This window comes from Schistocerca cancellata, chromosome 8 (assembly GCF_023864275.1).
Source record: "Schistocerca cancellata isolate TAMUIC-IGC-003103 chromosome 8, iqSchCanc2.1, whole genome shotgun sequence".
NCBI lineage: Eukaryota > Metazoa > Arthropoda > Insecta > Orthoptera > Acrididae > Schistocerca > Schistocerca cancellata.
Window position 1 is genome coordinate 337,522,464 of NC_064633.1, and position 14,299 is coordinate 337,536,762.

At 44.4% G+C, this 14,299-nt stretch overlaps 1 non-coding gene across 1 annotated transcript; it reads right to left on the minus strand.

Moving 5' to 3' along the window:
• Nucleotides 1–5,053: 5,053 nt before the first annotated feature.
• Nucleotides 5,054–5,126, minus strand: Trnaa-cgc (transfer RNA alanine (anticodon CGC)). Its single transcript has one exon. It is a non-coding gene; the product is annotated as a tRNA-Ala (tRNA).
• Nucleotides 5,127–14,299: the final 9,173 nt, after the last annotated feature.

The window sequence follows — 14,299 nt, forward strand, 5'->3', positions numbered from 1 at the left end:
TAGTAGGTGTGGGCTTCGTATCTATCTTCGCCACAATAATGCGTTCACTATGCTGTTTGTAGTAGCTTACCCGAATTCCTATTTTCCTATTCATTATTAAACCTACTCCTGCATTACCCCTATCTGACTTTGTATTTATAACCCTGTATTCGCCTGACCAGAAGTCTTGTTCCCCCTGCCACCGAACTTCACTAATTCCCACTATATCTAACTTTAACCTATCCATTTCCCTTTTTAAATTTTCTAACCTACCTGCCCGATTAAGGGATCTGACATTCCACGCTCCGATTCGTAGAACGCCTGTTTTCTTTCTCCTGATAACGACATCCTCTTGAGTAGTCCCCGCCCGGAGATCCGAATGGGGGACTATTTTACCTCCGCAATATTTTACCGAAGAGGATGCCATCATCATTTAATCATACAGTAAAGCTGCATGCCCTCGGGAAAAATTACGGCCGTAGTTTCCCCTTGCTTTCAGCCGTTCGCAGTACCAGCACAGCAAGGCCGTTTTGGTTATTGTTACAAGGCCAGATCAGTCAATCATCCAGACTGTTGCCCTTGCAACTACTGAAAAGGCTGCTGCCCCTGTTCAGGAACCACACGTTTGTCTGGCCTCTCAACAGATACCCCTCCGTTGTGGTTGTACCTACGGTATGGCTATCTGTATCGCTGAGGCACGCAAGCCTCCCCACCAACGGCAAGGTCCATGGTTCATACATGGTATGGTTCATACATGTATGGTTATACATACGACGTAGCAAACTGAAGATGGAGTGACAGAGAAAGTATATGATGATATGGAAAGGTTAATACAGCACGTAAAGAAAGATAAAAATCTAATCGTTATGGGGGACTGGAATGCAGTTGTAGAGGAAGGAGTAGAGCAATACCATACATGGTATGGTTCATACATGTATGGTTATACATACGACGTAGCAAACTGAAGATGGAGTGACAGAGAAAGTATATGATGATATGGAAAGGTTAATACAGCACGTAAAGAAAGATAAAAATCTAATCGTTATGGAGGACTGGAATGCAGTTGTAGAGGAAGGAGTAGAGCAAAAGGATACAGGAAAATATGGACTTGGGAGAAGGAATGAGACAGGAGAAAGACTCATTGAGTTCTCCAATAAATTTCAACTAGTACTATTGAATACTCTGCTCAAGAATCACAAGAGGAGGAGGTATACGTGGAGAAAACCGGGTGATACGGGATTATTTCAGTTAGATTACATCATAGTCAGACAGAGATTCCGAAATAAGATACTAGATTGAAGGTGTATGGAGGAGCAGGTACTGACTCAGATCACAATGTAGTAGTGATGAAGAATGGGCTGAAGTTTAAGAGATTAATAAGGAGGAATCAATACGCAAAGAAGTGGGATACGGAAGTACTAAGAAATGACGAGATACGCTTGAAGTTCTCTAAGGCTATACATACAGCAATCAGGAATAGCTCAGTAGGCAGTAAGGTGAAGAGGAATGGACATATCTAAAAAGGGCAATCACTGAAGTTAGAAAGAAAGACATAGGTACAAAGAAGATAACTGCGAAGAAACCGTGGGTAACAGAAGGTCTACCTCAGTTGATCAATGACAGGAAGTACCAAAATGTTCAGGGAAATTCAGGAATACGGAAATACAAGTCGCTAAGGAATGAAGTAAAACAGGAATTGCAGGAAAGCTAAGACTAAATGGCTGCCTGAAAAATGTGAAGAAATCGAAAAAGACATAACTGTCGGAAGGGTTGACTCAGCATATAGGAAGGTCAAAACAATCTACGGTGAAATTAAAAGTAACACTTAGAGTGCAATGGGAATTCCATTATTAAATGCAGAGGAGAGAGGGGGTAGGTCGAAAGAGCTAACGTGAAGGCCTCGATGAGGGTAAGATTTGTCTGATGTGACAGAGTAAGAAACAGAGGTCAATTCAGGAGAGATAGGAGATCCAGTATTAGAATCGGAATTTAAGAAAGCTTTGGAGAACTTTAGGACCAAATAAGGCAGAAGGAACAGATAACATTCCATCAGCATTTCTAAAATCATTGGGGGAAGTGGCAACAAAATGACCATTCACGTTGGTGTGTAGAATGTATGAGTCTGGCGACATGCCATCTGACTTTCGGAAAAATATCATCCACACTATTCTGAAGAGTGCAAGAGCTGACAGGTGAGAGAATTATCGCACAATCACCTTAACAGCTCATGCATCCAAGTTGCTGACAAGAATAATATACAGGAGAATGGAAAATAAAGTTGAGGATGTGTTAGATAGCGATCAGTTTGGCTCTATAAAAGCTAAAGACACCAGAGAGGCAACTCTGACGCTGCGGTTGATAATGGAGGCAAGACTAAAGAAAAAACCAAGACACATTCATTGGATTTGTCGGCTGGAAAAAAGTTCGGCTATGTAAAATGGTGCAAGATGTTCAAAATTCTGAGAAAAATAGGGGTAAGCTACAGGGAGAGTCGAGTAATATAGAATATGTACAAGAGCTAAGAAGGAATAATAAGAGTGGACCACCAAGAACGAAGTGCTTGGATTAAAAAGTGTGTAAGACTTGGATGTAGTTTTCTTCCCTAGTGTTCAATCAGTACGGTCGAAGAAGCAATGATGGAAATAGAAGAAAGGTTCAGGAGTGGAATCAAAATTCAAGGTGAAAGGATATGAATGATACAATTCGCTAATGAGTGAAAGTGAACAAGAATTACATGATCTGCTAAATGGAATGAACAGTCTAATGAGTTCAGGATACGGACAGAGAGTAAGTCGGAGAAAGACGAAAGCAATGAGAAGTAGCAGAATTGAGAACAGCGAGAAACTTATGATCAGGACTGATGGTCACGAGGTATATGAAGGTAAGGAATTCTGCTACCTAGGCTACAAAATAACCGATGACGGACGGAGCAAGGAGGTCATCAAAAGCAGACTAGAACAGGCACAACCGTCATTCCTGACCAAGAAATTCCACTAGTATCAAACATAGGTCTTAATTTGAGGAAGAAATTTCTGAGAATGTACGTTTGGAGCATAGCATTGTGGAAAAGCAGGAACAGAAGAGGGTTGGGTTCTTTGGGGGAGGAGACAAGACAGAGAGGTCATCGGTCTCATCGGATTAGGGAAGGACGGGGAAGAAAGTCGGCCGTGCCCGTCCAAGACAATCATCCCGGCATTTACCTGGAGCGATTTAGGGAAATCACGGAAAACCTAAATCAGGATGGCCGGACTCGGGATTGAACCGTCGTCCTCCCGAATGCGAGTCCAGTGTGCTAGTCACTGCGCCCGAAACAGAAGAGAATCGAATCATTTGATATGTGGTGCTGCAGACGAATGTTGTAAATTAAGTGGACTGCTAAGGAAAGGAATGAGGAGGTTCTGCGCAGGATCGGAGACCGAAGTAATATGTGAAAACACTGACAAGGAGAAGGAATATGATGATCGGATATCGGGGAATGACTTCCATGGTACTAGAGGGAGCTGTAGAAGATAAAAACTGTAGAGGAAGACAGAGATTGGAATACAGCCATAAAATAATAGAGGGTGTAGATTGCAAGTGCTGCTCGGAGCTGAAGAGGTTGTCGCAGGAGAGCAGTTCGTGGCGGGCCGCATCAAACCAGTCAGAAGACTGATGACTCAACAAAAAAACAAAAAAACAGTGTTTTCGGCAAAGAGGATTTCAAGTTGGTCCTGGCTATCCCAAAGCAGAGGAGCAGTCATCAGGAACCACCTGAACATGCCACAAGTCTGCTCGTCGAAATATCGTGGAGAAGTTACGTCGTGTAGCGGTAGGAGATCCGAGAGATCATCTACATCTACATCTACATCTGCATGACTACTCTGCAATTCACATTTAAGTGCTTGGCAGAGGGTTCATCGGACCACAATCATACTATCTCCCCGCCATTCCACTCCCGAACAGCGCGCGGGAAAAACGAACACCTAAACCTTTCTGTTCGAACTCTGATTTCTCTTATTTTATTTAGATGATCATTCCTACCTATGTAGGTTGGGCTCAACAAAATATTTTCGCATTCGGAAGAGAAAGTTGGTGACTGAAATTTCGTAAATAGATCTCGCCGCGACGAAAAACGTCTTTGCTTTAATGACTTCCATCCCAATTCGCGTATCACATCTGCCACACTCTCTCCCCTGTTACGTGATAATACAAAACGAGCTGCCCATTTTTGCACCCTTTCAATTGTACGAGCGGGGAGTACACTGTTCATTAGCAGCTGACGGACTCCTCCATCTATCTACTTCTATACTGTGCAAAACTACCGTGAAGTGCATCGCAAACGACAGTCCCATTGTACCAGTTACTATGGCTTCTTTGTATTCCCTTCACATATGAGCTTAGATTCAGCAGACGCTAACACAAACCTCGAAATCGTGGTCGGAACTATACGTCAGTTGGTTTAGTATATTCCTAGATTCCTCAATTTACTCAGATTCTTGAAACTTTGTAGGTAGCCTTAAACTTGCCCACAGTTTGTAAAATATTGATATCGTCTACATTTTGGTAACTGAGTTTACTATGGGCTAAACATTCTCGTATAACATGGACTGTTTCGGAGTTGCGTGTTTTTTATTTTTTATTTTTGAACAAACACTTCCTACTGAATATGAAGCCCGCTTATAGTACAGTGCGAAATGGTAATTCTGTCAGACTCAATGACAGATAATCAGCGGACAAAATTTCAACATGTGCCTTCTCATAGATTTTAATTACGGGACAGTTCGGGTTAATAAGCTCAGGAATATTGGATGGTGTGAAGAGTTTATGACAAATCTGTGACAGTTGCAGCACATATATAACGAGAAGGCAAAAGTCATGGGATAGCGATATGCACATATAAAGATGGTGGTAGCATCGCACACACAAGGTGGTGGTGGTGGTGGTTAGTGTTTAACGTCCCGCCGACAACGGGAGACGGAGTGCAAGCTCGGGTTAGGGAAGGATTGGGAAGGAAATCGGCCGTGCCCTTTCAAAGGAACCATCCTGGCATTTGCCTGAAACGATTTAGGGAAATCACGGGAAACCTAAATCAGGATGGCCGGAGACGGGATTGAACCGTCGTCCTCCCGAATGCGAGTCCAGTGTGCTAACCACTGCACCACCTCGCTCGGTATGCGCACACAAGGTATAAAAGGGCAGAGCGTTGAGGAGCTGTCATTTGTAGTCAGGTGATTCATGGAAATTCCTTCTGACGTAATTATCGTCGCACGAAGGAAATTGAAATTGACAGACTATGAACGCAGAATGGTAGCTGGAGCTACACACAGGGGATTGGAGCTAGACACATTCCATATCGGAGATCGTTATGGAGTTCAATACTCCGAGATCCAATGTGTCAAGTGTGTGCCGAGATACCAAATTTCAGGCATTACCTGTCACCACGGACAACGCTGTGGCCGACGACCTTCACCTAACGACCTGGATTAGCGACATCAACGTAGAGTATTAAGCGCTAACAGACACATGTCGGAGAGAGAGCAGTCGAACCTCCGATGGGGGAAGGGGGAGGGGGGGAGAGAAGCCGAGCGAACTGTGTCAGGACCCCCCAGACCCCGCGGCTAAGACGAACGCATCCGTTAGGACAGTGCGGCGAAATTTGGAGTTAATGGGCGATCGTGTGTGCCTTTGCTAACAACACGACACCGCCTGCAACGCCTTTCCTGGCCTATTGACCATATAGGTTGGACCCTACACGACTGGGAGGAACCGTGGCCAAGTCGAAAGAGTCTCGATTTCAGTTGGTAAGAGCTGTTGGTGACTTTCGAGTGTGGCGGAGACCCCACAAAGCAATGAACTTAGGTTTTCATCAAGGCACTGTGCAAGCTGATAGTGGCTCCATATGGTGTGGGCTGTGTTTACATGTAATGGACTTGGCCCTCTGGTCCAACTGAATCGATAATTGACTGGTAATATTTATGTTCGGCTACTTGGAGACCAATAACGATCTAATTTTTATGGCCGACAAGGCGCCATGTCACGGGGCCGCGATTGTCCACCATTGGCTTTAAGAACATCCTACTGAGCAAGGTGGCGCAGTGGTTAGGACACTGGACTCTCATTCGGGAAGCCGACGGTTAACTCCCGCGTGCGGCCATCCTGATTTAGGTCTTCCGTGATTTCCCTAAATCGCTCCAGGCAAATGCTGGGATGGTTCCTTTGAAAGGGCACGACCGACTTCCTTCCCCGTGCTTCCCTAATTCGATGTGACCGATGACCTCTCAGTTTAGTCTCTTCCCCCAAATATCCCAACCCCCTTAAGAACATTGTGGAGAATTCGAGCGAATGGTTTTCCAGCCATATCACCCAACACGAAATCCCATCGAACATTTATGGAACATGACCGAGAAGACAGTTCGTGCACAAAATCCTGCACCGACAACGCTTTCGCAATTACGGACGGCTAGAGGGGCAGCACGACTCGGTATTTCTGCAGGGGACTTCCACCGACTTGTTGGGTCCATGCCACATCGAGCTGCTGCAGTACGCCGGGCAAAAGACGGTCCAACACTATAATACGAGGTATCTCATGACATTTATGACCTCAGTGTATTTTGGCGACTAGTTCATTAAGGTCGCAGGTTTGAATCCTGCCTCGGCCATGGATGTATGTGATGTCCTTAGGTTACCAGAATGAAATTTTCACTCTGCAGCGGAGTGTGCGCTGATATGAAACTTCCTGGCGGATTAAAACTGTGTGCCCGACCGAGACTCGAACTCGGGACCTTTGCCTTTCGCGGGCAAGTGCTCTACCATCTGAGCTACCGAAGCACAACTCACGCCCGGTACTCACAGCTTTACTTCTGCCAGTATCTCGTCTCCTACCTTCCAAACGTCCCGCGTTCGAGTCTCGGTCGGGCACACGTTTTAATCTGCCAGGAAGTTTCATATCAGCGCACACTCCGCTGCAGAGTGAAAATCTCATTCTATGTAAAAATCTCATTCTGGAAACATCCCCCAGGCTGTGGCTAAGCCATGTCTCCGCAATATCCTTTCTTTCAGGAGTGCTAGTTCTGCAAGGTTCGCAGGAGAGCTTCTGTAAAGTTTGGAATCTAGGAGACGAGATACTGGCAGAAGTAAAGCTGTGAGTACCGGGCGTGAGTCGTGCTTCGGTAGCTCAGATGGTAGAGCACTTGCCCGCGAAAGGCAAAGGTCCCGAGTTCGAGTCTCGGTCGGGCACACAGTTTTAATCTGCCAGGAAGTTTCGTTCTTAGGTTAGTTAGGTTTAAATAGTTCTAAGTTCTAGGGGACTGATGACCTCAGAAGTTAAGTCCCATAGTGCTCAGAGCCATTTTGAACCATTTAACTAGTTCATTCTCCAACCTGACCTACTGAGGCTTCACTGAAAGGGCCTGATCTTAATGATAACCATCTAAAATTAGCAATACATGCATCACACATGGACGGTAGATAAATTTGACACTATACATATGCTCACTATACAAGTCAGAGTCAAACTGACTTTATAAGTCAGTTTGATTCTGACTTGTAAAGTGAGCATATGCATAGCCTGACATTTGTCTAAAGTCTCTTTGTGATGTATGTATTGCCAATTTTAGATGGTTATTATTAAGATCAGGTACTTTCAGTGCAGCCTCAATAGGTCAGGCTTGAGAATGAACCTGACGGCCCCGCCAAAACATATGTACTGCAACTGTGACAGGTTTGTAAAAAAAAACACTCCGTGAATTAAAAGAGTTACTGGTCCTACAGCCACAAAATGTTGAAGTAGCAAAACGGGACGGGGTGCTTAGGTGTACGCTACGAAGAAGTTTGGCGTACAAAATTGATTGCAAGTTACATTTATTCAAAAAGTGGAGCAAACTCTTCAACTTCAGTAAACATTTAATTCGTAGTAAATACTATCACTGTGATTTCTTAAGGAGTATCTGTTTTCTACATAACTGAGGTTTAGGTTAAGTGAAGAACCCAACATGGACACTCAAAAGCTACATATATTTAGGCACTCAAAGACTGCGGAAGGTGAAGTTCACTATCTTTACCGCACTTTGAGTTATGGAAACTGGCTCGCGGTCCGCAGCGGAAAGACATCACAAAACTTAATTGAGATCACGATGCATGAAACGAATCGTGACTGGATGAGGAACAAATTCGGTTCTGACTTAAATCTACTTGAACAACGGGAAAACTATCACTCTCAAGATTCCCCCAAAAATGCTTCCGACAAGTGAATTACTAGCTATAGGAACTTCCTAACATGAAAAAACTGAATAAGTCCCATCCTAAATCACATTCCAAGTGCAAACAGCAGTGGCGCGTCATACTCACCAGTCCCCTGAACAGCGACTGCTAAGTCAGAGAAAAAAAAAACACTAGGATGTGGGGAACTGACCAAACGACAAAGCTAACTAGGCATCTTCCCCAGTCATGAGATAGCAGACACAACGCCTAATTTCACAACGACTCATTATCTAAAATCTGAACAACCATTTTCCATGCGCGTGCGACTGAAGCTGTCAATCACGAGACAGCAAGTCAACAAAGGACAAGCAGACAGACGCTCCGCCAAACTGGCGCCGCAAGCTAGCCTCGGGGACTTAAACATGACCGTTCGCCCAGAACCCGCTACAACACGAAACTAAGAGAGTATATCTTGAGATTTCCAAAGTGCATATGTTTGCAATTACATTCACATACAGTCAAGCTACAATCTCTGTTCAGGGAAGGTGGGCAGAGGTAAGCGGAATGCAGAATGTCAACTGTAATAGAAACGAGAACAAAAGTAATTCATGTCGGTTCCCAGTGTGATCTTTCCTCCAGGTATGGTAAGAAATCTGCGAAAATAAATCTTTGACTTTTAAGTTCTTTGATTTGCATCACTGTACATCACATGTTGTCCTTGTGTCAATGTGCCATCATATTTTAATCTTGTCACAATTTCTGATTTTTCTTGGCAATTATGGTTTTCTGTGGTAACTTATGTCAAAGAACGTATGACATGTGATACCTCTGTGATAATTTCGATTTAATGGTTTTTTTATGCTTTTTCTTATTTCGTTTGGCTGTCACATTGTCCACTTTTGTATGTTGTACAGATGCCACTGATGGCATTTCGGAACCGAAACAGATGTCAAAATAAAATAACATCACTACAGACAGCCAGTGTTATGCATTTTCTAAAACTTAACCGTTTACGTCTCGCTCTTCATTTGGCCAGTCGACTTCTTCCCCACATTCTTCCCTACATTCTTCGCGTACTGCTACGATACATTTCTTGTAGATGTCATTACTCACATTCGAAAAGAACGTAATGAAGAAATTGTTTAGCACAATATGAACCATATCCTGTGCAGATGCAGCATTTGGTCTAAAACAACTGACAGAACAGAGAAGCCGCTATGTCTGCTGTTATACGTTAACGTAGGCAAGATTAAATTATGGGAAATAATTACTGACTATAGTGAACTTCTAAATTTGTTGAATGTCACTAAATCGGAGGACTGTAAGCCAGCCGGCCGAAGTGGCCGTGCGGTTCTAGGCGCTGCAGTCTGGAACCGCGAGACCGCTACGGTCGCAGGTCCAAATCCTGCCTCGGGCATGGATGTGTGTGATGTCCTTAGGTTAGTTAGGTTTAACTAGTTCTAAGTTATAGGGGAATAATGACCTCAGGAGTTGATTCCCATAGTGCTCAGAGCCATTTGAACCATTTTTTGGCTGTAAGCCAGGGACAAAAACAAGGGAGCAGTCTCTCACCAATTATTTTTGATTATTTTAGTTTTGGAAGAATGGAAAGTCCCAACACTGCTTTATTTGCGAACGATCAGGTTTTCGTAGCAGGTATTGAAGGCGCTTTAAAAGAAAATTTGGTTAAATTGAATAATATTTTACAAACTTATCGAATTGCTGTATATGTAAACAAAACAAACGTAATACGAGGAGAAGCAGTAATTATACAATTATAGAATAGGTTCAAATGGTTCATATGGCTCTGAGCACTACGGGTCTTAACTTCTGAGGTCATCAGTCCCCTAGAACTTAGAACTACTTAGCCGGCCGCGGTGGCCGAGCGGTTCTAGGCGCCTCAGTCCGGAACCGCGCGACAGCTACGGTCGCAGGTTCGAATCCTGCCTCGGGCATGGATGTGTGTGATGTCCTTAGGTTAGTTAGGTTTAAGTAGTTTTAAGTTCTAGGGGACTGATGACCTCCGATGTTAAGTCCCATAGTGCTCAGAGCCATTTGAATTTTTAAAATTACTTAAACCTAACTAAGCTAACAACATCACACACATCCATGCCCGAGGCAGGATGTGCGCGGTTACAGACTGTAGCGCCTAGAACCGCTCGGCCACCTCGGCCGGCTATAGAATAGGTAAATTAGTTTAAATACGAGAGTTGGAACTTCAATAGTGGCAACTATTTATTTATAGTTCGTACAAAATAGATACGTGTTTCAAAGTTTTAGTGACCTTCAAAATAGTCACCAGCGTTGTGTATAACCCGTTGCCAGCGATGTGGAAGTCGTAGGATACTCTTAGCAGTGCCAGTTGTGTTGACAGTTCGAGCGGAGCGGTCTATTGCGACGAATTTGTAGCAGTTCTGAAGCGAATGCCGTGAAGTTCTCCCTTCAGTTTAGAAATCGAGTTGAGCTCATGAGGGCTTAAGTCAGGGGTGTGCAGTAGGTGGTATAGCACTTAGCAGCCCTATCAGTCAAAAAATCAGTAACAGCTTGCACTGTACGTGCTTGAGCATTGTCCTGCATAATGATGGTCAGGTCCTGCAGAAAGTGTCATCACTTCTGTCTCTATGCTGTTCATTTTTGGAACACAACCTACGACCAGTTTAGAGACAGGGAACGTGCTGCGCCGTGGAGAAATCGAGCTTCTATTGCACAGCATCTGCAAGAATTTTCAAGAAGTTAGCTTTCGCGGCAGCAGAAAATAAGAGAAGCAACTGAAATAATTAAGCGCACCAACAGTATAATCAGGAAAGATGGCTACAAGTTGCCGAACCGCCTCGTTGCATGCGATCCCAGTTCAGTGAACCAGGCGTTAGCCAGCAATCAGCTCCACTTGACTCGGAGCTTACGTTATCAATGGTGGGCCGTAAGAGAGCTGTCGTGTGGCATCGAAGTCTTGCTGCAGGGGCTCATGAGTACGAAGTGCCGATCTGCTGTTGCTTGCCAATCACATGATAGAGTAACACAACGAAGAGCGTCCGCAGCTCGTGGTCTAGTGGCCAGCGTTGCTGCCTCTGGATCACGGGGTCCCGGGTTCGATTCCCGGCCGGGATAGGGAGTTTCTCTGCCAAAGGAATGGGTGTTCGTGTTGTCTTCATCACTTCATCATCATCATCATCATCATCATCATCATCATCATCATCATTCGTGATAGTGTCTAGATTGAACTGTGAGAAAAAAATTGGACTGTGTAAAAAATTGGGACTTTGTACGGAGGCTGATGACTGCGCAGTTGTGCGCCCCACAAACCAAACATCATCATCACATCACAACGAAGAGCTCGCTGTACAGCCACGTTTCTACTTAGAATTGTCCAATGGCATGTCAGAATATACCGTCGGTAGTTAGCTGACAAACAGAATAAGACGGAATGCACAGGGAAGACCATTCACGAGCCCAATAGTTTAGTCACCCTGAAGAGTACCTCAGTATGAATGATGGTTTACTTTTGGTTGGTGTTTCATAACGAAATAGCCAAACATTCAAAAGAATTTTATGCACATTTGTTTGTGGAAGTCTACCAACATAAAATGATTAACCAAAACAATGAGGCCATTGCTCACCGAGGCACTGAATGACACTTGCCGACACTGCAGGTAAATGACGGTATAAGAAAAATATGTAATCAGTGCAGAAGCGAATGTGGAATCATAACAGCTGCAATAAGATATGCAAATGAAGAAATTTGACACAAGCGACTTCGATAAAGGCAGATTGTTAAGGCCCACCATCTGGGAGGAAGCGTCTCGGAGGCGGCGAAACTGGTTGGCTGTTCGCGTGCCTTTATACTACTGAGCTTGTGAAAGTACTTGAAGGTCGATCGAACTGCCAGTAGTGGCAAGGCGTTAATCCTCTGCTCATCACCGAAAGGAGAGGTTGCCCCCTCTACAAAATGGGTTACATAACGATGTCTGGCAAAAAGGACAATAGAGTACAGTGCTGGTTCAGCCAAGAGTGTATTAGAACACACCATTCCGCACATTGTCGACCATAGGGTGCCGCAACAGACGACCCTACGTCTTAACATATTGACCTAACGACATCGTCAATTACGACTGCAGCGTGTATGGGATCATCTAAATTGGACCTTCATTAACAGATGAATCAAGTTTGTTGTTACATCAGATCAATGGTCGTGTCTGGGTACACTGCAATCCACGTAACCAGCTCCTAGAAACATGCACCATAACATGCAGGCATGCAGGTGGGGGGGGTGGTGTGGCATTCCTATGATATGAGAGACACTCACCTGCGTTTCCATGAGACCTGTGGAAGTAACTAAAAATTGGCATTTTCCAGCAGGATACGTCATAGTGAACTTACAATGTCTCGCCAAAAGTTCGCCTGATCTTATTGCGATGGAATACATGTGGGATGCTAACGGGTGCCATCTCTGCACCCACATACTACAAGTCCGTAATTTGTTGAAAATTTGTTGTATGTGCATAGACGTCTGTTTCCACAGACCTTCATAAATCCACTAGGAACTTATTGCATCCCCGACAAGCGGAGTCGCTACAATATTGTTTTCAAAAGGTGTATCAACATGCTCATGATCAGATGGTGATCATGTTTTGGGTAGTCAGCATACATAAGTGTAACATTTATTGATAATAAAAACTTTAATTTCACATATGAATGGTTTGTAAGAATAAGCCGTAATGAATACTGAATCATGAACAAAGTCATGAATTAAGTTATATACGAGGGCTATTCGGAAAGTAAGGAACGATAGGTCGCGAAATGGAAACCACAGTGAATCAAAACTGTTTTATTCGCAATGGTTAGCTACAGCTTCCAGCTACTTCTCTACACCGCTCAGACTTAGACATCTGTCGTAGCGTTGTACCAACTTTTCAATTCCGTCGTTATAGAAGACAGCCGCCAGTGCATTTCGACAATTTTCCACTCTGGACTGCAGCTCGTTGGCTGTGTCAAAATATTGTCTTCATAGCCAGCAGTTCATTTGAGCAAAGATGAACTTCAGGGGTAGCCAATTACAGGCTGTATTGTGGGTGATCAAACACTTACCATCGAAAACGCTGCAGGAGCATCTTCATTGCCCCTGCAGAGTGTGGCCGAGAATATTGTCGTGTATAACGAACTGCATGACAGTTATGTTATGTGGATTGCATAGCTTCAGGCGAAATCTTTCTCCAGGCCCATATACTTGGCGGGAGACGCTAATTTCTGGCCATCTTTACGTTCTCACTGTGAGCTCAGAACTGAAAAGAGCGACGTGTGCGATCAACAGGCGTACTAGACACAGTGCCCAACGCATCTGTGTGAAGCTTCATCAGATTTTCACTGTATTTTCCATTTCGCGACCGAGCGTTCCTTACTTTCCGAATAACCATCGTACACTGTCCAGTCATATTAATGTGACAACCTGTCAAAAGCCTGTACAACCACACTTTGCACCGCAAACCGCTTCAAGACGTGCAGTAAGAGAGTCAATGATGTACTGGAAGGTAATGAGAGGGACGTGGAGCCTCTAGTTTTTTCGGTAGAGCGAGCAACCTGCTCGAGGCCGTACCACAAATACTCGGGGAGCTTTTTGGCCAGGGGAGTACAGCAAACACAACGTGGTGCTCTTCGAACCACGAATGTACACAGAGAGCTGTGTGACATGTTGCATTGTATATGTCATCGTAGCGAGGAAAAACAAACTGCTTAACTACCCAATGATAGATGCATACTTCTACTGATCCAGTGTGCCTTCCAGAATGACGAGATCATCCAGCGAATGCTACGAAAAATTCTTCAGACCATAACGCATTCTTCTCCGGTCTACACCCTTCTGACGATTTTTGCTTTCAGACGTTTCACGCAGTACATGCCAACGCCCATCTCTCGCCATTCAGTGGACGTCCAATTGCGTTACTGGTATGTAAATTCCAACCTTCGTCGCCGTTGAACAACAGTTACCACAGGTGTGTGAATGAGCCAGGTGCATACTACGGACGCCCATACGGAGCAACGTTTGCTGAAGGGCTGTTGAGGGAACACTGTCGGCAGTCCCTTGGTGCATCTGGGAGGTCAGTTGTTCAACAAGTGCACGTCTCTTCGCCGGTACACATCACCACAG